This window comes from Equus asinus, chromosome 10, assembly GCF_041296235.1.
Source record: "Equus asinus isolate D_3611 breed Donkey chromosome 10, EquAss-T2T_v2, whole genome shotgun sequence".
Classification (NCBI taxonomy): Eukaryota; Metazoa; Chordata; class Mammalia; order Perissodactyla; family Equidae; genus Equus; species Equus asinus.
This window is the reverse complement of record NC_091799.1, coordinates 105,314,689-105,340,057: the sequence shown is the minus strand read 5'-3', so window position 1 is coordinate 105,340,057 and position 25,369 is coordinate 105,314,689.

The window sequence follows — 25,369 nt, the reverse complement described above, 5'->3', positions numbered from 1 at the left end:
TCTCTCTCAAAATCAGAATGGTATTCTTTACAGAAACAGAAAAATAAATCCTAAAATTCATATGGGACCACAAAGCCCTCAAAAATCAAAAGCAAACAAAGCTGGAGGTATCCCACTTCTTGATTTCATATGGCAGCTTCGTATGGTACTAGCACAAAAACAGACATGCAGATCAATGGCACAGAACAGAATCCAGAAATAAATTCACACATTTACAGTCAACTGATCTTCTACAAGGGTGGCAAGAAGACACAATGGGGAAAGGATAGTCAATTCAACAAACAGTGTATGGAAAACTGGACATCCACATGCACAAGAATGAAATTGAACTCTTATCTGACACTATATACAAAAATCAACTCAAAATGGATTAAAGACAAATGAAGTGAGTAAAGCATAAAACCACTAGAGATAGTGATCATAATGCTTTGCATATGCTAACTCAATCAAAGCTCATACCAACAGTGTCAGTTAAGTACTGTTTTTGGTACCATCTACAAGAGTGGAAACTGAGGTGCAGAAGGTTGGGTAATTTGTCTAAGATCATGCAGTGTGTGTTGAAGTCATGACTTGCACTTGAGTGATCTGGGGACAGACTACGTACTTGGTCTCTCAAGTGTAGACACTAAAAGAATAAAGATATGAAAAATCAACTTTCAGGAAATGCAGAAAGCACTCTGGAGCTTAAAAGTAATTTTCTTAATATTTTGTCTTTGGTAATGGTTGAAAATTGGCTTTTACACAAGAATGAGGTTATGCTCCCACCTTGTGATAGTCAATGCAAGCATAGATATTTGTAGCTGTGTACTGCTAGTGTGTAGACTTCATCATGCATATCCTGATTGTGATTGATTAGAGCAACATGAGAGATTTGAATGTGACCCTTGGTCTAAGCAGGCATTTAAGTATTTGGATGGCAGCCAAAATATCTTCTAAATTTTAGAACCTGTTGAACAGGCAAGTATGAGCTGTCATAATAAGACTTTCTAGGTCATTTCATAAACACTTGTTTTGAAATTTATAGAGGAGTAGAGAATAATTAAAATCCAATTTATTACTAGGTTTAATAAGCAGTATTGTCAGTGAATATTAGCCCTATGAAATTAGCATAAAGAATCTGAAAATGCTTTCCTCTGACCATACAATGTTCATGGTAATAATCTGTGATTTGAAGAATGTCGTGATGGCTCTTCATTTAGAAGCAGAACATCCATGTAATGAAACAGTGTGATGATCATAAAGTGTGAAGGTTAAGATGATTGGACTTCTGGTGTGTAGGTTGATTTAACAGGTTTCATTAGCATTTCCCAGGAGTAGCACTAATTTGAGCTCAAATCTTTTACCAGCTGTCAGAATATTTCCTTGCAAGTTGTGTAGGGCACCCTCCCTATATGCCTCCTTTCACTTTTTTTCTTACAATAACTGCCACTCTGGCTGAATCCAAGATTTACCAAGCCCAGTGCTGTGTCTCAGTTGCTGGCATGCAGACACGCATCGGGGAGAGCCCCATGGTGCCAGCTGGCTTTCAGTCTCCAACATTTAAGAGGACACTCAAGACCAGCCAGGGCCTCTTGTAGCAGTTGTTCATCTGTTTATTCAAAAGTTATGCGTTTGCTTCCTGTTGTGTACACCTAGCAAGGGATGAGCAGGTAAGAGCAAGAATCCAAGGAAATTATATGAACTGGTTAAATATAAATATTTAAACATTAAAATCCCTTAGTCATCAAAAAGGCAATAGGATGAGCTTATAAAAAAAGGAGTTCACACACACACTCACATACTCTCATGCACACACACTCACTTACAGACACTCATTCATCCAGAGAAGCACAGAGAGCTGTCCTGTTCTGTTCCTTTACTCTTTGAATACACTAGGACTCTGCAGAGACTCCATAATTGAGTTATAGCCGTCACCCATATATTAGATTCCAGCCTGAGCCATGGCAAGTCTAAGTAATAGATTGAAAAATACAATTATTGCTTACCTACAGAATTCCTTTGCTTGAGAGGTAAGGCATATATATCAGAAAAGTTGTTGTGTTTTTTTCCCCAGGCCTATTCAATAAATGAACGTTACACCAGGATTCTTACACAGAGTCTCTCTGAAATGGGTTTTGTATTGATTTTTGTAACTACCCTGTTAGATGACGTTATCCCTTAGTGTGTCAGGTTTAGACCAGTCCGCCCGGAGCAGGTCATTGAGGTGATAACTGTCATTTGGAGGGACAGAAAAGCAATCATAGCTTTTTCATTACTTACTGTTTTCCCCCTGCGAGTGTGGGATCATTTGACATATTATGGCTTCTGTGATTTAAGCTGCATTCTGAAATTAAGTGCTGGAATATCATGCTGTGGGTTTAGAAAAATCAACTGGATGTCAAAGAACTGTAGGCCCTGTGGGTCACAGTAACCACGATCCCCTCATGACACTCACCTCAAATTTTAAGAAAGATGCGTTGTTAACCATATAAATAAAAATATACCTATCCCCGAAAAGCACTGCATGCAGAGTAGAACCAATACAGTAAATTATGATTTCCTTAGTGTTTTTTAAAAATTTTATAACCATTGCTAGGGAAAATACTAGAAACTACAAAACCAGTTTTAACATAAGCGTAGATTGAAAGCACAAGCATTTTTAAAATTCTAATATGTAATGGCAACATTAATTTTTAAATTGTATATATTTCATGTAAGACCACTTTTTTTCTAGTAATTGTAGTTAGACAGTCGAACCTAAAAACATGAGGGGAGCCAAAATAAAAAATTTAAACATGGAACATACTAACAACCATTTCTAAGAGCAACTGAAAAGAATCAAGGTGTTAAAAAAAAAAACAAACAAGCAGTCTATAAGGGCTATATTCACTTGGAGTGGTGCGGCCAGTTTCTTCAGACTCCATATTGTGAGCATGTCACGCGTCCACCCCAGCCCCACCCCGTGTTTGCTGCGGGCATCTGGCTGATGGCCGTGTATACTACTGAGGCAGAGGGTGCCTCCCATGGGCCACCATCTCAGGACTTTCTGTGGTATTCCCTTGGGACTTCCCATGGTTCATTTTCCAGAGCCCTGCATCATTCTCCTTCGATTCTATCCACTGGGTTTATTCCAACAAGTAAGAGTATTTTATTAATTACTGTTCTCAAACTCGCACTATCTCTAGCAACATCTCTGACTAAATATGCTCAAGTCATTCCCAACTCGAATTTTGCAAAATAATTCACTCCCTCAATCCCACTTAACTTTCCAGTGGTGGCTCTCATTCATTTCTCTACATTTTTCTTTCCATGTCTTGGTCTTTTCCTTGTCCTTATATCACTGCAATCTTGTTCTTCCTTTAACTAAGACCACCCCTCCCTTGGATCTTGAAAGGATGTAAAAATATCCTTCTTGTTAAATTAAACAGGAATTGCCAGTTCTCATTCACTTAACTTTTCTCTGGAATTACGCCTATTTCTTTCCCCTTGAACTTTCTCCTTCCATCACATTGCTAAGACTATGTTCTCCTGTTTCTCTTCCTACTTCTCTGAGCATTCTTTAACAAAAATATTGCACATATTCTCTAATTTTGTCTTGAATAATGTATTAGTTGTCTATTGATACACAAAATGTTACTCCCAAATTTAGCAGCCTAAAATATCATACGTGTATTACCTCACACATTATAGGTCAGGAATCAGAGCATAACTCAACCGGGTCCTCTCTCTCAGAGTTCCCCACAAGGCTGCAATCAAGATGTTGGCTGTAGCTGAGGCCTCATCTGAAGGTTTCACTGGGGAAGGATCTGTTTCCAAACTGAAATGGCTATTGGCAGAATTCAGTTCCTCACTGGCTGTTGGACTGAAAGCCCCCACTTCTAGATGGCTATTGGTTGAAGGCCACCCTTAGTTCTTTGAGACATTGGTCTCCCCAGCATGGTGGCATGCTTCATCAAAGTATGTAAGCCAAGAAGGCAAGAGGGCCAGTCTGCCAGCAAGAAGATAGTGACTGTATTTTGTTACTCAGATATATGACATTCCCTCCGTGTTTCTATCTTCTATTGGTTAGAAGCCAGTTAAACATGTGGAGGGCATTATACAAGCATGCGAATAAAAAGAGGTAGAGATTCTTGGGGGCCATATTAGAAGCCATTTGTGACAAATATTACTTTTTCTGCTGTTCTGGTTTAAATGTTCTTTTTACTCACTGCATTCACTCATGTGTTTAGCTATAACCTGTATTCTCTGTTAAATCATAATTTATCGTTCACTTAAATAGCATCATGAGTTTGACCCTCTTTTTCTAAATTCATGCCAGAACCTCTCCAAATGCAATATTTTCATGACTGAATGTGTCATCAGCTTACTCTCTCATACCTTCCACTCTGCCACCACACGCTTCACACTCTCCTCTTGTTCCGGCCGCTATATTCACCATCTCTGTGACTTTCCAGCCAGTTGTAAACATCATCCTCGATGACTCTGTCTTTGTCATCTTCTTACTATCATCAGCAACCTGGAAATTCTAATTTGAAAGCACCTGTAAGCTTCCTCTCCCCCCAGACATCCATCAGCAGTCTCTTGGTTGCCAAGTGTGCTCAGATGTCCCCCTACTGTGTCGCTAGTTTCCACTCCCATGTTATTGTTTCACTACCAATGTCACTCTAAAAGGCAAATGTCATCACATTTGCTCCTGCTTGAGAATTCTTCACTACCACACCATATCATCTTGAGGGTGAGGGCCAGACACCTTGAAAATGGTCACAGGATCTCCCTGGCCTGTGGTCCACCTACGTTTCTGGCTTCATCTTCCCTCAACCCCCATCTCCAGCTAAGAGGAACTACTCGCTCTTTTCCAAAAGTTGGGTGTAGTTTTTCATATTTGCACACACATTTTTCACTGACTGGAACAGTTATGCCTTCTTAACTGCCTTTACACATCTCCAGGGTCATCTCTAAGGGCTCTTCCTGTGTGATACACGCATTCCTTGCCATTATACCCTGGCCTTGCCTTTATCAGGGCATTTACGAACTGCATCACAAACTACAGGTAAAAATGGGTTTGCTTTATTTGCTTGCTACACGTTGATGCACTTGTGGACAGGTTAAACCTTTGATTTATTTCTCCATCCCAAACATTGAGCACAGTGCCCTATACATCTAATAGTATAAAAACATAGGCATTAAATGAGTGAATGCTCTCACACATGTCCCGTGCACACCACCCACACTCTAAAATCCCATGGCCTCCCATTACCTACTCGGGAGGACCATTCTGCCAAGCTTGTCAGATGAATTTTGCTAGCTGAAATTGACATGTGTCGGAATAAAATAATAATCAGAAATAAGAAAAAATCTTGACAGGAATAAAGTATAGACGCAAAACTCCAATTTAACTATCTATATATTTTCCCCTCAGATGATCATATGGTTTAGCATTTAGATCATTTTTAAAAGCAAGACAAGATGTACCAGTTCCTTTTTGAACAGACAGAACATAACCAATAAGGAGGAAGCAATCAAAATATTGGTTAAACTCCAATGTTGAGATTTTAGGCCATATTCTATAAGTGATTCCAACCACATGTCCTTGAATTTCCACTATTTATAAACTGAATTGGATAAAATAATTGTTGGCGAAATTTTCATGCAGAAAATCTTTTAAAGGTCTAGCTCTTGTAGAAATTTTGAAAGATAGAAATTATAATTTTGTTTAGGGCTTATCAAGCAGTGAATTTGAACCTTCTGTTATTTTAGAAGGATGTGATTATGAACGGTTTTAGAATATTTTTTAGTTGCGAATCTAAGGCATCTTACCAGCTATACTTAATGAATGCCCATTTTTAACGGCTGAACTGTAGATAGAGACACAGAAAGCCAATGTCACAAACATTTGTTTCAGGTGAGTATTGAGGCCTGTATATTAGAAACATTCTCTATTCTGTCCTGGGAATTTACTGATGTTCCCTTTTTCCTTCTAACAGATGATCTCAGCCATGCGGTTATATATAAACAGATGATTTCTGAAGCTTTATTATTTTTTATTATTTATTTTTATTATTTTTTCTTTCAAGCATATTGTATCATATGGCTTATTTTCCATATAGTGAATATATGCTTTTTCAAATGTTTCAATTGAATTAACAAAAGTATGCATTTTAGCATAATAAGTATCTCCATCAGAACTTGATTTCAAAAGTGTATCTAAGTAACTTAGAATCTGTATTTATTAAGTTGAATGAAAACACAGTAGATTCGCATTCAACTTTTTCAAAATATGCCCTGATCCATAACTTATGATGGCCTTTGAATAGAGATCATCTTTCCAGGCACAGACAGGGCTCCCAGTCGAAACTAGAGGAGGCGTGCCTCTCGGTAGGATTCTGCACACGCAGTCTTCCGTCTTTCACTTAAGCCAGCAGCCCGGCTCTCTTTGTGGATTTTCTTAATCAGTTCATCTCCATTGAGGAATGTAAAAGGACTTTAAAGTAGCTTTACTTGGACTGCAAAACTGGGCAAGAAAAGATTATAGCAAATCTTCTCAGTGCTTCTATTATATTTCAACTTTTTTTTTTTTTTTAAAAAGAGTAGGGTGAAGGGAGAACTCTAAATGGCACTTAGGAGAGCCTTCAAATTTGGCACAGGATGTAAATTTTTGCTTTAGCCACTAATGAAATTAGAAAGGCAAACAGTAAATTTCTCTTAATTTTTGAAAATTATCAGAACGCACACGAAAACTGATTTCCCAGAGCCTATTTAATGTAGTGAGCAGGAAAGGAGAACTAATTTTAATGAAGTTTGTTAACTGAATCAGGTCTTTTGGAATGGTGGAGTGAGGAGCTCAGCAGATTCTCTGCCCTTAAGTCAATAATAATATTGGAAAAATTGTCCAAAAAAAACATCATTTCGGGACTCTGGACATTGGCCAAATGTATGCAAAAATTCATAAGCAGTTATTCAAGAAAAGCTATCCAACATTAGGTAAGAACAGTGGAAATCTGTAGTGTTTCCACCTGCGGATGCTCCCATTCCATCCTCAATCTATTAGTGCAGGATTTTTCAATAACTACACAAGCTGTGACCGCAACAGTTTTGCGTCTGGTGGGAACTGACTTGATGTAAAATACAGCACAGAAAACTCTGTGTTCATGGTAGTCACTGGAAACAGCCAACGTCTCAGTGGCAATCAAAAGGGAAACCAGTATTGCAGATAATCTGAGGTTGTGACCCCGATTGGGGTAAGGAACAGAGCAGCAGACTAACCAGAAATTTAGTAGGGAGATACAGGGAATGAGACAACCATAGGGAGCATTTAAAAGCTTATAAGCTATATGTCCACATACCTCTTGTTGTCTGGAAGAATCCAGGGGAAAGTAAAAGCCAAGGCAGACTTTTAAACAGACTAATTTGAAAGTGCTCTCTAAAGGACACACAGGTCCATCAGCAAATCACGTAAGTCTTGTGGGCTGAAGGTGTTTGAACAAATTCTCTGATAAATCATTGGCTGAACACTGAACTATGCTGATGTAACATGACCCCAAAACTAAATTAAAACCAAAATCAAAAACAAAAACAAGAAATAAAAAACTCAGTAGAGACACCAGTGGCTGCACACTGCTGGAGAGAGGGATTTCACAGAATATAACCAGGTAAGTAATTAATCAAATAAAAAAATCAGCAAAAAACAATGATTTCCAGGGTGGATGAGGGTAGATTTCAGGGTGAAAGAAGAATGCAGAATTATGACACTACTACCTAAAGTATCTAATTTTCAAAAAAAAATTAAAGAAATAGAAAAGTTATGAGACCTGCAAAGAAACAGGAAAAGTTTAGTCAATAGAAATTTTCTCTGAGGGAGTCCAAATGTCAGAAAGACTTTAAAACAGATTATAAATATGCATTTTAAAAAGAAAAGCCATGCTTAAGGAATTAAATAAAATTTATAACAATGACTCATCAAACAGAAAATGTTAATAAGAGAATATATATCATAAAAAACAATGATACCATATTGTGGAGTTTAAATGTACAATAAATTTGAGATGTCAGAAGAAAATGATCAATGAAATTTGTGATATATCAATAAAAATTATCTAATCTGAAAAACAGGAAGAAAGCATGGAGCAAAACGAATAGGGTCTCAGGGATCTGAGTGGAACCATCAACTGTCAAGATATACATAATGGGAATCCCACAAGGAGAGGAGTGAGAGAAAGGGACAAAGGAATATATGAAGCAATGATACCAGGAAAAGAATCTCAACAACCTCCAAGTGGAGATCCACACCCAGATACATCAGAGTCAAACTATTGAAAACTGAAGGCAAACAGAAAATCTTGAAATCAGCGTAAGAGCAACTCATCAACAGGAGAGCAATGATGCCATGATCAGCTAACTTCTCATCAGAAACAAAGGAGGCTGAAAGGCAGCGGGATGATACAGTCAAGTACTAAAAGGAAAAAAAAAAATAGTCAAACAAAAATTCTATATCCACAAATTCCAGTTTTAGCTCAGACATGTAAAGAGTTTACAAGAAGAAAGAGTTGAACAAAATGAATATCAAAAGAGACTGAGGTTGCAGGGCAAATAACCAAAAGATCTGGTGACAGGGGAAAATTGCTGCCATTCCAGCTGGGATCTGCTCACTTGGAGTAAAAATTGCTGTTGGGATCAGTTAAATGTTAATTCAGATGAACTGCTGAGGCTGAGTGTAGACTAACAAAGGAGTGAGAAACTCCAGGGGACCTCAGTCTTAGTGGGATACCAACATTTCCATGGGTTTTAATAAAAAGAATTCCACCAGGTTCTCATGGTGAAGATCCCAGAAAGATCCTTGTGGCCCTGATAGTGGGAGGAAGGGAGTATTATTCATTTTGAAATACACAAAGACCATTCTCCATGACAAAGGCCTACTCTGTAGGGAATAAGACTTGACCAGAACCTTATCACATCAGGTGACAGTGAGTTCCTACCACTCCATCCTCTAGCCTTCCTTTCTCACTAAAGAGGGAAAAACAGTCAACAGAGGCCAGAATTCAAGGATTCAAGCATCCTCCCTCTCCTCTCCCTCTGGAATTCCCATTATGTGTATCTTGCTATGGTTGATGGTGCCACTCAGATCCCTGAAGGAAATTGGTTGGGAATGTTGCAGCCTGGAAACAGAGTAAGACATGGAGGAATAAAGGCTCTGCCAACAGAGAAACCCTTGTGAGCTTCCAACCTAAAGCCTCATACTGAAGGGCTATTTACTCAGTTCTTATTGCATGAGTATGTCTGGCATTCAACCAAAAATTACAAGGGATATATAAAGGCAATGTTGACCTAAAAATAAAACAGCCAGTTATTGTACCAGCAAAATGGGTGTATTCAGGAATAGCAAACAAATTCAATTTGGGACAAGCAAGCTCTAGCAAAAGCCATAAATAACTCTAGCAAGCAAAGGAGAGGAATATTATTTTATAGAGAAAAAGGAGGAAGTTGGGAGGAGTTGTTTTGAATAAAAGTCCATTGGTGGAAAGCAAGAGTTCAGGGTAGTGATGGTTTCTCATTGGCTGAGTTGCTGGGGCAGTTGATATATTGATGGTGATGCAATGTACATCTCTTCCAGTTGGGGTCTGTAACTGATGCTTCTTCCTGTTGAGGACTTCTTTCTGTTGAGGTCTGTCATCGACAATTCTTCCAGTTATTGATATGGAATGGTAATGCATGAGGGCTCCCCTTTCTGGGCTCCTGACTCCATTTTAAATGAAGTTTTCCTTTATTAATTTTCACAGCAAGAAAAAGACACAGTCTGAAGAGACAAAGCAATCATAAGAACCAGACTCAGAAATGACACACACATCAGAATACTCAGATAGGAAATTTAGAATGACTATGATTAATGTTACGGACTCTAATGGAAAAGGGACACAATACAAAAGAACAGATAGCAGTGTAAGCAGAGAAGCAGTGATCTAAGCATGATCAAGAAGAACTGTAGAAATCAAAAACACCACAACACAAATGAAGAATGTCTTGATGAATTCATCATTAGACTGGATCTGACTGAGAAAAGAAACAGTAAAGCTGAAGATATGTCAAAAGAAACTCCCCAAACTGAAATGCAAAGAGAAAAAAGAATGCAAAACTCACACGCATATAACATTCAAGAATCATAGGGTCACTTAAAAATGTGTAGTACATGTGTAATTGCAATGCCATAAGAAAAGAGGCAGTGGGATGGAAGAAATATTGTGAGTAATAATGGCTTAACGTTCTAATGTTAAGACAGACACCAAAGCACAAATGGAAAAAGCTCAGAGAACACTGAGTAGGATAAATACCATAACAGCTATACTTAGGCATATCTTATTCAAACCACAGAAAAGTGAAGACAAAGACAAAATCTTGAAAGAAGCAGAAATGGGGAGAACACCTTACCTATGGAGGAACAAAGATAAGAATTACAGTAGACTTCTTGTCAGAAATCATGTAAGCAAGGAGAGAGTGAAATAAAATACTAAAGCTTTGAGAGAAAAAAGCAATTAAAATTTTATATTCAAAGTAATTATCCTTCAAAGTTAAGAGATCGAAACTCTCTGAGAAAAACAAAAATCTAGAGAACTAATTACCAGCAGACCTGACATCCAAGAAATGTTAAAGGAGTTTTTTAGGCTAAAGGAAAATGATATGGATGAAAAACTTGAATCTACATTTAAAAGGGAAGAGTGTCGAGAAGGAATAAAGACAACAAAAAATATGCTATTTGTCTTATTAATTTATTTGAAAATTAAAGTTTGTTTTCAGTAGTAATAGAAATGCATTGGTTTACTGCAGCATATGGATAAGTAAAATGGAGAAAGGATAGTCTTTTCAACAAATCTTGCTGGAATAATTAGACATCCATATGCAAAATAAATAAATAATAAACTTAGACACTGATCATGTATTTTCACAAATATTAACTCTAAATGGATCACAGACCTGACTATAAAATGCAAAACTACAAAACTCGTAGAACGCATAAGAGAAAAGCTAGGGGATCTAGCATTTGTGATGAATTTTTAGACGTAACACTGAAAGTACTAACCAGGAAAGGAAAAAGCAATAGGCTAGACTTTATTAAAATCAAATTCTTCTGCTCTACCAAAGACATTGTTAGGAGGATGAAAAGACAAGCCAAGGATTGGGAGAAAATATTTTTAAAACACAAATTTGTAAAGGACTTGCATCCAAAATATCAAAAGAACTCTTAAAACTCAACAGTAAGTAATAACAAATAATACAATTAAAAAGTGAGCAAATGATCTGAACAGATACCTCAGCGAAATAGTTATACTGATAGAAAATAAATGTTTGAAAGATGCTCAACATCATTTTTCATTAATGGAATGCAAACTAAAACAACAATGAAATACTCCTACATGACTTATTAGAATGGTTAAATTTATAAAATGAAAAGATCCGATACAAATTGTTGGTGTGAACTCTCATTCGCCGGTGACGGGAATGCAAAATAGTGCAGCCACGTTGAAAGATGGTTTGATAGTTTCTTACAAAGGAAACATACACTTACCACGTGATCTGGCAACTCTGCTCCTTGATATTAACTCACCTGATTCAAAAAATAACTTCCTCACAAAAACTTACTCAAGAATGTTCATAGCAGCTTCATTTATAATCACCCCAAACTGGAAGCAACCAAGATATCCCTCAACTTGAATGAATAAATGAACTGTGGCACATCCATAGAATGGATATTATTCAGCACTCAAAAGAAACAGGCTATCAAGCCACAACATGGATGAATCTTAAATGGATTTTGATAAGTGAAAGAATCCAATATGATAAGGCTACATATTGTTTGATTTCAATTATATAATATTCTGAAAGAAGTCAAACTATAGAGATAATGATTATAATAATAAAAGCATTGTTTTCCTAGAGTTCCGGGAAGAGGAGGACGGTTGAACAGGTGAAGCGCGGGGTGTTTTTAGGATGGCGAGAGGATTCTGTACAATGCTGTTATGGCTTATACGTGGGACTATGCATATGTCAAATTCCAAGAACCAGACAGCAAAAAAGTGAATCGGAGTGCATGAAAATTAAAAAAAAAAATCTTTAAGTATTGTGGAATCCCAGCATGGGATGTGACAAGGCAAACTCACTAAAAGAGGTAAGCAAAAATGTAATGGCCTAAGTTAACTTTGAAAATCAGTCGTCTGTAAAACTAAAGGCAAAAGAAACTGTACAGCAGCACTTCCCTCTGGTTTATGAACTCTTGTTTTTTCCCCCTCACAGAGGTACGGGTTAACAATTATGATAGCACTGTAGGAGTGTACTGGGAATGAAGAAATAAGCATAGATGGCAGATGACGACAGCCAGGTTTCTCACTGTGGGAGCTTGAGGTTATGAGAAGAAAGAGGAGCAGGCTAGAGTGATCCGTGTGGTAACTGATCAAAGTTGGACATCAATGTGAATGTGTGTTTCACTTAACATAGGCATGGATGGTTGCACATAGACGTGTTGTACATGTATGTATGTACATGGGTTAGTACACACACAAATATCAGTCCTGTGTCTGCTGAGAGGTCCTAGAAGCTACAAAACCCCAGTAGCCACAAACACACCTAACTCCCAGCCCTTGGATTCTAATACGCTTCTTGAATAAAAAGAACTAGGACTCGTTAGAGAAGTGGCTGACTTGAGGCCTAGGTAAGAAGGTAAAAGAGAGAGGGAGAGAGGTTGAAGCATCTTATGGTGCCAGAAAGGATGGAATTGCTAAAACAAACAAAACCCATGACGATGGGAGTATATCAAAAGGACACAGGACCCAACTAAAAGAGTTTCCAATGGCCAAAACTGAAATAATTTGAGCAATAAAATAAACAATGTGGCTTTACTAAAACCCAAAGTATGAAATCAACATTTCTGAGTTCTATCTTAGTCAGCTCAAGCTGCTATAATAGACTACTATGGACTGGATGGATTGAACAGTAGACATTTATTTTCTTACAGTTCTGGAGGCTGCAAGTCTAAGATCAGTGTGCCAGCGTGGGTGGGATCTGGTAAGAGCCATCGCTCAGGTTGCACACAACCAACTTCTCATTGTATCCTCGCACAGTGGAGAGCAGAGAGAAGAAATAAGCTCTCTCCTCACTCTTATAGGGCACTAATCCCATTGATGAGGGCTTCACCCTCATGACTTCATCTAATCTTAGTTAGCTCCCAAAGGCCTCACCTCTTAATACCATCACATCAAAGAGTAGGGTTTCAATATATGAATTTTGGGGGGACACAAATCTTCAGTCCATAACAAGTTGAAACCAATATGAATAAGTGATGGAGTAAGTAAATGTGTGTGGTAGAATAAACGGATCTCCTGTGCTGAAGAATTCCAAATAATTTATGTGGATACTTTGCCCTCCAGAAGGTGGATGGTAGCTTCACATTCCTTAATGGTGGGCTGTGCATAGTGACTTCCTTCCAAAAATTACAGTGCAGAGAGGAGGAAATCAGAGTAATTTTACAGTGGGGAAAACTGACGAGCATCACCCTAACCAGGTGATCAAGGTTAACATGAAGAGTGATGCCATGCCAAAAGCATGTACCTCTGATATGCTGCGATAAGAGTGGCTCTTGACTTCTGTGGTCTTTCTCCCAAAACATGTGACCCCAGGCTAATTGTGAGCAAATCATCAGACAAATCTCAACTGAGGAACACTCTGCAAGATACCTGAACGGTACTCCTCAAAACTGTCATCAAAAACAAGCAAAGTCTGAGAAACTGTCACAGCAAGAAGAGCCCAAGGAAATACGACAGCTCAACGTGATGAGTTATCCTGGTGAGGATCCTGGAACAGAAAGAAGCCATTTCTTACTGTTTGGGGCAGGGGGTTAAATGAAGAATATGTGTTGTGAGTGGTGAGGGGGAGGTTTTCGGGTGGGTGGACTGGGTGGTGGAAAATAAAAATAACCCTATGTTAAATTAATTGAGTTCAACAGGCATTTTACATAAAAAGTGCATATATCAATTGGTTACTATAAAGCATTTTACTTATCAGAAGTTATCTTCCTTTTTTGTCCTTATCCTTGTGAAAATCATACTCCTGGACATCTCGGTGTTGCTCATACGTAGTGTGAATAATTCATATGTCGTCAAGTCAAAGGAGCTTGTCTTTATGTTTTGACCTTTTAACTCTAGCTCTGGTTTCTTTCTGACTAAAGATAAAGAGGAAAAGTTTGAGTAATATAAAGGTATGCTTAAATACCCTTCTTTCAGACCTCATACACCCACAGATTTATTTTCATGCCAGCACTATTTCTGTCCTTACCCATAGTCTCAAATACCAAGAGTTCTATTCAGAGGGTGAGGGTAAGAAATGCTGGTGTGTCAATCAGTTATTTACCACTTATTAAGGATTAGAGCTGCATTTTCCATTTTCATTGAATCAATTTTAATGAAATAGCATGGTGTTCTTAAAACATTTGTCAATTTGTTACTGTGTGTCAGGCTCTGTGCTCCACCCAGGGAATTCAGAGAGGGAAAATAGTCTGCCTTTAAAAGAGTCGCTGCAGGTGCATTATAGATGTGTCCTGGCAGCTGTGTAATTGAGCAAATCTACACGTGAGGCCCAAGGAGAAGAGGGGTGGGCCATGAGGCAGAGATGCACATGAGTCCAAGTAACAGATGAGATTTATGACACATCAGAGATTTGGACTTGATCCTACTGAGAGTGGGAAAAGCTAGAAGAATGCAAACCTGTGTGTGATCTCAACAAGGTTTATTTTAATTAAGGCAGCTAAGTGGTAGAGTGAAGAATGAGATTTGTTTGTTCTAGTTGGAATAGGTAGAGGAGACAAGAAACAGGAAAATCAGTTGAAAGGTCACTTGCACTGGCCAAGCAAATGGTGGAGAAGATCTGTGACAAGACAGGGCAAAGAAGGAGGGAAAAACATAGAATTGCTCAATATGCATGAGGTGACATCAGCAGTCCTTGGGTATAGGGAGTAACGTTGAAATTGAAAACACGGGTATGCATCCCAGATTACTGGAGAAGGAGATCTGGGTGGATCGTGGTGTCACCAACTGCTGGAAGGAAGCCAAAGGGGTGCCAGCTGGAGGAAGCAGACAAGCCCGTCTTTGTTTTTAGTTAGTTGAACTGATGAGCTTGAGTGACTATGGGGGTGTTATTGCATACCTCTCTACAGTCGTATTTGAACCTATTGGGCAACTCGTACTTGTCACAATTTGAAGAAAATATAAGATAGCATGAAAATGACAAATTTTAGATTCAGCAGAAACTGGACAGCTGAGACCTAGAATGAGCTGCCTGAGCAGCATTATCAGCAACAGTGCCTATGGACATCCAGATGGGTGGACGTGCTCTTAGGGCCCAGTTCCGGTCTGTGACACCCTAAGTCAGAGACTCAAACCTGTATGTCCAGTTTAATGTGGATAACCGTATTTTATTGAAATCTTCAAATATACATATATATCTAAAACATTACAGATACACTTATATATAAAATGATAGGTATATTTCTGTTTGTAAAAACAACTGATCATTGAGAATTCCCCCAGCTCCAATAAAGAAAATTTACATTGGTGGCAAAGACGATTACTGCTTAAATGAACCCGCATTTCTGTCCCTTGAAATTCTCCCACCAACTTTAAGGTATCAACCTGAAGAAAGTAAAACCAAAAATAAAATTAAATAAAAAATAAACTATTGGTTACCCTTTGCCATGTTTTTATTTCCTGGGATGTTATTTTCTTGCAATACCTACATTCAAAGAATATTGATTCCCCCAAATGTCCCAATGAATACAAGGCTCGGCATTCAACTATTACAGAGCAAGGTTGCCTGTGCACATGGTCACAGGCACAGGTTTGCATTACGTTGAGGTTATTGATTTTTATAAATGAAAGAAGCCTGAGTTTATCAAGGATATTCATTTAAAGTAGTGTTGGTTTATCAATGCCAATATTTCAATTTTTTTCTATCAAGACCTGGATACTGAGGTCAGTAACAACATCTTCTGTTTCACTCTTCTTCTGAACAGTCATGGAAAACCACAAGTGGCCTGATGTTATCTCCCCATGACCTTTCAGAATCCAGCTGAACCACCTCATATGTCACTTGGGTGAACTGCAGCAGGCCTGCAAAAGGACAACGAAGCATCTCAAACAAAGCTGGAAGTAATCAGTCTTCTTTTAAACACAGTTTTAATATTTTTATATTAAATGAAAGAGAATGTGGAAGATTACCTACATTTTTGCTAAAGCACAAGAAAAAAAGAAGAACAGAAAGAAACGACACCCTGGGATCCCAGGCTTCAGATATCAGATGTCAGGAAGCCCCAGGCCCAATTTTCCAGAAGAGATTTGAGTGCTAGGATTACAGATGACTTATTTTCTATTATTTTGAGGTTTTAAATTTTCACTTAAGGATTCAGTCATAGTTTACAGTGAATAAAGTAAAGGACAGTAAATTATTTCTAGAATCCATTTTGTCTCTTTTTGGTTGACACCGAGCCCTTCTTTTTTCAGATACTTCTCTGATCTTTATTCAGATCTGTCCTTGCCTTTCTTGCCATCTCCCCAACTCCACTCTCAAAAAGAGCTACAGCAGAAAATTTTCTTCTTGGAAAAATGCACATTTCCACTAAGAAATCAGCTTAAATTTCGCCTTCAAAGTGAAGAAAGAAACATACACATTTGTGTTTTGTTATAGGTTGAATTGTGCCACCCCAAAATTTGTGTTGAAATCTTAGCCCCTAGTACCTTAGACTATGACCTCTTTAGAGGTAGGGTTGAAGATGTATTTAGTTAAGATGAGGTCATTAAGGTGGACCCTAATCCAATATAGCTGGTGTCCTTTTAAAAAGAGGGAGTTGGAGCACAGACACACATGCATGCAGGGACAATGCCATGTGAAGATGTGGCAGAAATCTAGCAATGTGTCTACATGACAAGGGACACCAAAGATTTCCAGCAAACCACTAGAAGCCAGGCTTCCAGCGCAAAGACTTTGCATTTTTCATTTTTTCCCCATCTGTCAGTGTTTAATCCAGTACTTGTTACTTTTTAGCTGATCAATAAATACTTTTTAAATTTATGTAGTGTTTAGGAAACATTTGCGACATCCCATCTTTAGGAGTCTTCTTAGAATGCATAATAATGGGCAGTGTTCCTTTCATGTGGTCTTCTACTATCCAAACTCCCTGCATTAGGTCAATGATCACCTGCACTGCCATCACTATCCGAAACACTCCTCAAAGCTTTGGACATTTTGAAGTCAAAGAGTGTCATTTCAAACTTTCAGCCCCAAGTATCTTAATGACACATGGTTCCCATGTGTTAAGAGTAGGTTCCCAACAATTTTGAGGAATGAGTCTTCCTTCTTTTAAATTTATATGTTCTTGTATGTCTCTTGCATCTCATTTTATGTATTGATTGGTATTATGCATTTATGCATAAATATTATGTGATTTTTATATTGTAAGTTTCGTGATGAGACATGCTGTGTTGTGAATGTGTTTACGCCTAGGTCTTCTAAATTTTTTAGTGTATTTTAAGAGCTCAAATAAAGGAGCTTCAGTTACAGCGAAAGAAGTACCTATCAAATAGACGTACCCACAAATAATGACGAAAATCTCTAAGCCAATTTAAAAACAAAAAGCTACTTAAGTGAACAAAGCAAGCAGAATATGGAGCAGCACCAACAAATGGAAGAAGAGATGGTCAAGCATAACTGCCATTTCATACTTTTTAGTTTGAGTGTAGGCTGTACTCAATGCCATGCTTTGTGGATTAATATTCTGACAGAAAATCAGCAACCTTTCTGCACTGAAAAACCAGAAGAGAGAATGCAAGGCAACCATACCTGCTGCACAGTGAGCAGGGAATCCTGGAAATGAGAGAACCAGAGAGGAAGATTCTATGTATATAATCTGTCAAAATCTCTGGCTGTACCCTAAACCAGACAGGTGGAAGAAGTTTCAGACAGCTCAGTTAAGGACAAAATAACCTAAATGGTATTTGTGTGTCCATCCAAGAAACAGAGTTTGAAATTGAGTCCAATAAAGTAAACTGTTGGCTAAACAAAATTTCAATATTATCAGGAGAAGAATAACAGAATCCAGAACTTTTCCATTATAATAGCTACAATTTCCAGGGTATGGGACAAAAGTACCAGACATTAAGAAACCAAAAATTTGACACATTCTCAAAAGAAGAGAAAAATGATGAGACCAAGATATGATGACTCAGATGATAAAATAAGATGATAAGGCTTTAATTCAGTTGTTATAACTAATGTCAATGAAACATCTTCCTAATGAAGAAAATGATAAGAAATCTCAGCAGAGGAACATAAAATGTCAAAAAGTGAAAATTATGGAAATAAAAGGTATGATAAATGAAATAAAAATATCTAGTGGCTAAGCTTAACAGCAGAAGGGAGATCAGAGAGGAAAGAGTGAACGAAGTGGAAGATGGATAAATATACATTATGAAGTCAAAAAGTTTCTCTCTAGTCTATATCTATGTATCTATATATCTATCCATCTCTACATGTATCTCGTAATTTAGCCAAAGACCTTTCATTTTTTCACCCCTCAAAGTTCTTCTTAAATGCTAAGCTATTGTTTTGTGATTCATTTTTGGTAATCACAGCATAGTATTCCAGAAATTGAGTACATTTCACAAGTAATTTGTTGATATAAAAATATAATTCAAAATTGTTAATTTTTCTACAAAAACTTTATGTGGAAGGTGCATCTATCATTTCTTCAATTTACACATACAAAGTTAATTATCTTATTTAGCGGTCATGATTTCATTCCTGTGCAAGTGCACATGCATGCACATACACACACGTTTATTTTTCACACTATCCTGAAAATTTCTAGGTGGTTAGTCAACGGTTGCACAGGTTTACAACTATTATCTCTATATGAAATACTTAAAGTGGCAAAATATGTGTACGAGTGTGTGCATAAAAACAGCAACCAGCCACCAGCCAGAGACACACGTTTGGTTCTGCACAGTCATTTAACTTCTCATTTGTCCCATAGGCAGAAAGTCCAATATATCCTTTTGAGAACACCTCCAAGCTTACTCAGTCAAAAGGAAGTCCACCAAGGCTTTCACTTCCAGTCATATCAGACTAACTGGCTGGAGACCTGCCTTCTTACTCTAAGCAACTGTAAAACTGGGAAAATATATGAAATAACTACTTACAGACATTGGAGAATAGGCAGTGCAGGGCTATTATTCCTGAGAGAATAGAAAAATACTAAGGTGATTCTGACAATTACAGTGGATTTATGTCAGAGGCACTTTTCAAACTGCAGTGCGAGTAGGAGAAACCCAATAGAACATAGTGATTTTATTGTGTAGAAGGGACAGAGAAAAGAGTTCAGGGAGCTTGATGCCGTTGGAGTTTGTACAGTAGAGTAACAGGGAGGAGGAAGACGTGCAGAGAGACTCCCCTTGAGTCTGCTGCTCCGTGGAAGGTAAAGGGAAGTGAAGGCAAGCAAAGAGTTCCTGAGTTTCTGCAAGCAGAACCATTCCAAAAACCTACCCAGAGCTGGGAAACATTTGCATTCTGACTATTCAGAGAGGAAAGAACTTGCTAAAACCCTGGACATTCAGTATGTGACCCAGAAAAGTTATGCCTTGTTGTAAGCAGAATAACTGCCCTGCCAAATGCCACATTATCATCCCCCAAATGTGTGAATCTGTTATGTTACATGGGCAAGTGGGAATTAAAGTTGCAGATGGAATTAGGTTTGATAATCAGATGACGTTGACATGGGAGATTATTTGGATTCTTCTTCATGTGAACCCAGTGTAATCACAAAGTTCTCTTTAGATGAAAAAGAAAAGCAAGAAAGTCAGTGTCAGAATGATGTAGCATGAGAAACACTTGACTGGCCATTGCCAAGGAATTTGAGCTGTCTCTAGAAGTTGGAAAGGAGAGAAGCAAATTTTCCCCTAACGAACAGATAAAGAAATATAACCCTGCTGACACCTTCTTAGCCCAATGAGACCCATTTCAGACCTCAGACTACCGTAAGATAATAATAATAATAAATTTATGATGTTGTAAGCTTCCAAGTTTTTGGTACTTTATTAAAGCAGTGATAAGAAACAAATATATAACTTAGTAGAGTTAAAATAATCTGGGAAGAAAATCTAATCTAGACACCTAAAAAGAAACTCAAAGACAATAATGATAGTCCATGGCTTCCTTACCAATATGACAGAACAAACGTCAACACTCTTAAGAAAGCAATATAATCCAGACTCTCAGCATCCTGATCATAACAATGTTAAACATCTAGTCAAAAGTGACCAAGCATGAAAAGAAGGAGCAAACTATAACCTATAATCAAGAGGGAAAAAAAGTCAACAGAAAAAGGATCCCAAGTGACAGAGATGACGGAATTATCAATCACTTTAGAATAGCTATTAAAAATGCTCTGGGAGTGGGAGTGCCCAGTGGCACAGTGGCTAAGTTTGCATGTTCTGCTTCATCGGCCTGGGGTTTACCGGTTCGGATCCCAGGTACAGACCTACACACTGCTTGTCAAGCCATGCTGTAGCAGGCGTCCCACATATAAAATAGAGGAAGATGGGCACAGATGTTAGCTCAGGGCCAATCTTCCTCAAAAAAAAAAGTGAAAAAAAGTGCTCTGGGAATTAAATGAAAACTGAGACATAATGATGAAAAAAGTAGAAATTATTTTAAAAAAGAATAAAATAGAAATTCTAGAGTTGAAAAGGCCAACAGTTGAAATGGATGAATTTAATAGCAGATTAGATACTACAGAAAAAAACCATCTTGAACTGAATATATATAAACCAAACTAAAGGTCTGAGAGAAGAGAGACTAAAAAAATATGAACAGAGACTCAATGTTCTATAAGATATTATCAAGAGCTCTAACATGCATATAAGTGGAGCCTCAGGAGGAACCAAACGAAGTGAGTCATAAAAATGTTTGAAGAAGGGCCAGCCTGTTGGCCAGCTGGTTAAGATCACATACTCTGCTTGGGCGGTCCTGCATTCATGGGTTCAGATCCAGGGCATGGACCTACACACTTCTCATCAAGCATCATGCTGTGGAGTGGTCCCACATACAAAACAGGAAGATTGGCACAGATGTTAGCTCAGAGCCAGATGATGGTTCAAGTAAGAAGAAGACGATTGGCAACAGATGTTAGTTCAAGGCCAATCTTCTTCGCCAAAAAAAAGTTTGAAGAAATTATCACCATCTTTTTCAAGTTTGATGAAAATTTTATGGTTCAATTAAAAAACCCAGAAATATTACAAGGAAACAACACCAAGGCATATTATCAAATTGTTGAAAACTGGTAATAAGGTAGACAGAACACAGCAAGGGAAGAAATATACATTACATACAAGGAAACAAAGGTAAGAATAATCAGAGATTTCAAATAAAAAAATATGCATTTTAGAAGATAAAAGAATAACGTGTTATAAGTAACGAAATAAACAAAAGCGTTAGAGTTCTATATCCAGTGAAAATATTCTTGAAAAGAAGAACAGATAGATTTTTTCAGACAAAATATCTGAGATAATTTGCTGCCATCAAACCTTCAGTACAAGAAAAGTTAGAGGAGATTTTTTGAGCTGAAGGAGAAGGATACTTACGGAAATCCAGAACTATACAAGAAATGAAGAGTGACAGAAAAGACAAATATAGGGGCAACATTTTTAAAAATTAAATTTTAAGTTTTTTTTTTAAATTTTAAAATTATTATAAGATTCTTGACAATTTGAAGCAAACATAAGAATGATATTTTAAACCCATCCATATCAAGAATTTCATAAAGTGTAAATGATCAAACTCCACAATTAAGAGGCAGGATGAAAAGTTAGCACCCAACTGTATGTTGTTTACGACATATTTAACACAGAGAGAGACAGTTTAAAAGTAAAATGACGGAAAGTTATACTCTACAAACACTATTCATACAAATATTAGACTGTCTATATTAATATGGGATAAAGTAGACTCTAGGATAAGGAATGTTACCAGGGATAAAGGAGGAATTTCATAATGCTAAGAGGATAAACTAATCAACAATGCATAGCAATACTAAGTGATTATGCACCTACAAATAGAATGTCAAATATACACAGCAAGGATACGCGTAACTGAAAGGAGGAAGGGAGTAACTCACAATTATAGTCGTATATTTCATAACTCCTCTCTCAGCAGTTGACAGAAAAATCAGACAGAAGATAAAGTCCCTATCAACCAACGTGACCGCATTTGCAATTGCAGAAGCCCCTGCAGCAATAGCAGATTTACAGTCCTTTCAGATACACATCAAAATTGAGAAAGATACATCACATGATGTTCAAAACGTCTCCATAAATTTAAAATAATTGAAATCATACAAATATATTCTATGAGCACAACAGAACTAAATTAAAATCAATGACAGTAATATATTTAGGAAACCTTCTCCACTATGTGGAAATTAGTCAAAGCACATCCAAATATCTCATGGGTCAAAGATAAAACTTATAAGGGAGATTAAAGTTTTTTTTTTTTTGACAAAGGTTAGCACTGAGCTAACATCTGCTGCCAATCCTCCTCTTTTTGCTGAGAAAGACTGGCCCTGAGTTAACATCCGTGCCCATTCTCCTCTACTTTATATGTGGAACGCCTACCACAGCATAGTTTGACAATAGGTGCCATGTCCTCACCCAGGACCTGAACTGGTGAACCCCGGGCCACCGAAGAAGAACTTGCAAACTTAACCGCTGAGCCACCGGGCTGGTCCCAGGAAATTAAAGTATTGTAACTGAATTATAAAAAGAAAACAAGGTATAAAACTTACGGGTGTTTCTAAAGCAATGCCTATGAGGAAATTTACAACCTGAAATATCTTATTAGAAAAAAAGTTGAAAGTCAACAATTTAAGCATCTATCTTAAGGTAGAAAAACAAAAGCACACTGATTATCAAATAAGGAAGAAGAAAGGAATAATGGTAACTAGAAAAAGAATCAGTAAAGTAGAAAAGAGAAAAACAGTAGAGAAAATTAGACAATAAAATCTGTTTATTTAAAGAGTTCAGTTAAATTGATAGCAGCCAACCTAGATGGATCAACATAAAAAGAGAGGTGACTAAAATTACCAATCCCTCAATTGAAAGTGGAGATATCATTAAATATACTAAGAATATTAAAAGATGAATAATGAAACAACAAGTACACCTTTTGCAAAATTTGATCAACATAGATATAATGGCTAAATTCGTTGTAAGAGAGAAACTAACAAAATAGACTAAAGAAAAAATAGAGAAGACAAATACTCCCATATTGATTAAGGTATTAAAATCTTTTCCACGAAACAAAACAAAACAAAAACCAAAACAAAGTAAAATTAAAACACTCCGCACCAACGAACATATCTTAAATGATAGATTCTATGGAATTTCTTCTTAAGAAAAACATATCATTTTTATTTAAAAAATAGAGGACAGAACATTTTGTAACTCATTTGATGAAGTCAGAATTACCCATAAAGCAATTTCAAAGACATTATAAGAAAAAATACTAGAAATTAATATGCCTCATGATCCCATGTGCAAACTCCTCAGCACGGTTTGGCACATTACGTTAAGATAGATAATACATCATGATCAAATGTGGTTTATTGTAGAATGGAAGGTTGGTTCATTATTTGAAAATGAACATAATTATTAACTATATTAACAGAATAAAGAAAGAAAATCATGCGATCATCTCAATAAATAAAATAATTTGACAAAATCTGCATCCATCCGTAAATTAAAAAAAATTAGTAAACTAGGGAAAGCAGGGAATTCCTTAAACCTAATAAAGGGCATCTACAAAAGCCCATAACTAAGTTCACACTTAATGGAGAAGAATTAATATTTTCTCCTAAAATTGTTACTGACAAAAAAGAGGAGCCGGCCCCGTGGCTTAGTGGTTAAATTTGCACTCTTCACTTTGGTGGCCCAGGGTTTTGCAGGTTCAGATCCTGGGAACGGACCTAGCACGGCTGCTCATCAAGCCACGCTGTGGCAGCATCCCACATAGAGAAAGTAGAATGACCTACAACTAGGATATACAACTATGTACCGGGGCTTTAGGGAGAAAAAAAAGGAGGAAGATGGGCAACATGTTAGCTCAGGGCCAATCTTTAAAAAAAGAAGAATGTGTGGGCTTCCATCTTTTTGTTTCTAATTTTTAAGGAGGTCCAAGCTAGAAGGGTAAACCAAGAAAAAGAAATAAAAGTGACACAATTTGGAAAGGAGAAAGTAAAACTCTTTATTCAAAGAAAACATGACAGAGTATAGAAAAAATCTTAAAGAATCTACAGTGAAATATAATATTTATTAACATTTATTTATAAGTGAAAATGTGCAGAATGCAGTATAAAAGATCAAAAATAAACAAAATCCCACTATATTTCTGCATACTTGCAATGAATAGTTGGAACATTAAAAATGAACCATTTACTATAACATTGAAAACTTCAGATACTTACAGAGTTAAATTAACCAAACACATGTAAGATCCTTACACAGAAAACTACAAAATATTGCTGACTGTTTAAAGAAGGCCTGGATAAATGGCGAGGTATAACATGGTCATGGACTGGAAAACTCAGTGTTATTAAAATGTTAAATTTCTTTAAACGTATGTGTAATTTAATGCATTCATAATCAAAGTCCCTGTAAGTTTTGTGGACAAATTAAGAAGATGATTTCAAAATTGCTGTGGAAATGCAAAAGATGTGGAAGAGCTAAAACAGATTTTTAAAAAGAAAAACCCATTTTGAATAATTACCCTATCAGTTTTCCAAATTTACCCTGAAGCTACAGAAATTAAAACATCGTAATATTGACGTAGAGATATCATATAATGTCATGTAGTTCAATGGAACAGAAGTGGCAGTACAGAAACAGATACACTCATGCATATCCAGTTGATTTTCAACAAAGGTGTCAAGATAACTCAATGGATAACAGAGTCTTCTCAGGAAATGATTCTTGAACAAATGGTGATTTATATGGGAAAAAGAAATATTGAACCTTGCCTTACCAAACAACATACCCAAAAATCAAGTGGATAGGATTAACTAACTGAAATGTATAACTAAATATAAAACCTAGAACAGTAAGATTTCTAGAGGAAAAAATAAAATAAAATCTTCAAGTTCTTGAGGAAAACAAAGATTTCCTATATATTTCACAAAGATAAAACAAAAAAATATAAAAAATTATTGAACTCTACCAAAAAAAAAAAAATCCACTCCTCCAAAGACACTATAAAGAGAAAGACAAGTCTTCATACTGGGAAATATTTGCAATACATGTATTGGATAAAATAATTA